The sequence below is a fragment of the Vipera ursinii genome (assembly GCF_947247035.1).
Source record: "Vipera ursinii genome assembly, chromosome: W".
Lineage (NCBI taxonomy): Eukaryota > Metazoa > Chordata > Lepidosauria > Squamata > Viperidae > Vipera > Vipera ursinii.
In genome coordinates this window covers 19,902,111-19,903,636 of record NC_139522.1, presented here as the reverse complement: position 1 = coordinate 19,903,636, position 1,526 = coordinate 19,902,111, and positions in this window count along the sequence as shown.

Genomic DNA, 1,526 nt, shown 5'->3' with positions numbered 1-1,526 from the left:
CTGCCTCTCTCTCTCCCTCTCTATCTATCTATCAATCTTTCCATTAATCCAGCTCTGTCTCCCTGTCATTCTATCTCAATCTATCTGTCTATCTATCTGTCTATCTATCATCTATCTATCTATCTCTGCCTGTCTCTCTATCATTATTTATGCTCTATCTATCTATCTATCTATCTATCTATCTATCTATCTATCTATCTTCTATCACTGTCTGTCTCTCTATCATTATTTATGCTCTATCTATCTATCTATCTATCTATCTATCTATCTATCTATCTATCTATCTATCTATCTGTCTATCTATCTGTTTTATCTATCCATTAATCCATCTCTCTGCCTGTCTCTATCTCTATCTATGTTTCCATTAATCCAGCTCTGTCTGCCTGTCATTCTATCTCTATCTATCTATCTATCTATCTATCTATCTATCTATCTATCTATCTATCTATCTATCTATCTATCTATCTCTGCCTGTCTCTCTATCATTATTTATGCTCTATCTATCTATCTATCTATCTATCTATCTATCTATCTATCTATTTGTCTATATATCCATTAATCCATCTCTGTCTGCCTGTCATTCTCTCTCTGTGTCTCTCTCTGTCCATTAATTCATTTCTGCCTCTCTCTCTCCCTCTCTGTCTATCTATCAATCTTTCCATTAATCCAGCTCTGTCTCCCTGTCATTCTATCTCTGTATATCTATCTGTCTATCTATCATCTATCTATCTATCTATCTATCTATCTATCTATCTATCTATCTATCTATCTATCTATCTATCTATCTATCTATCTATCCATTAATCCATCTGTCTGCCTGTTTCTCTATCTATCTATCTATCTATCTATCTATCTATCTATCTATCTATCTATCTATCTATCTATCTATCTATCTATCTCTGCCTGTCTCTCTATCATTATTTATGCTCGCTCTATCTATCTATCTATCTATCTATCTATCTATCTATCTATCTATCTATCTATCTATCCATTAATCCATCTGTCTGCCTGTTTCTCTATCTATCTATCTATCTATCTATCTATCTATCTATCTATCTATCTATCTATCTATCTATCTATCTATCTATCTATCTATCTCTGCCTGTCTCTCTATCATTATTTATGCTCTATCTATCTATCTATCTATCTATCCATTAATCCATCTGTCTGCCTGTCATTCTATCTCTATCTATCTATCTATCTATCTATCTATCTATCTATCTATCTATCTATCTATCTATCTATCTATCTATCTATTCATTAATCCATCTGTCTGCCTGTTTCCCTATCTATCTATCTATCTATCTATCTATCTATCTATCTATCTATCTATCTATCTATCTATCTATCCCTGCTTGTCTCTCTATCATTATTTATGTATCACCTATCTCTCTATTTATCTGTCTATCTATCCATTAATCCATCTCTGTCTGCCTGTCATTCTCTCTCTGTCTCTCTCTCTGTCCATTAATTCATTTCTGCCTCTCTCTCTCCCTCTCTATCTATCTATCAATCTTTCCATTAAT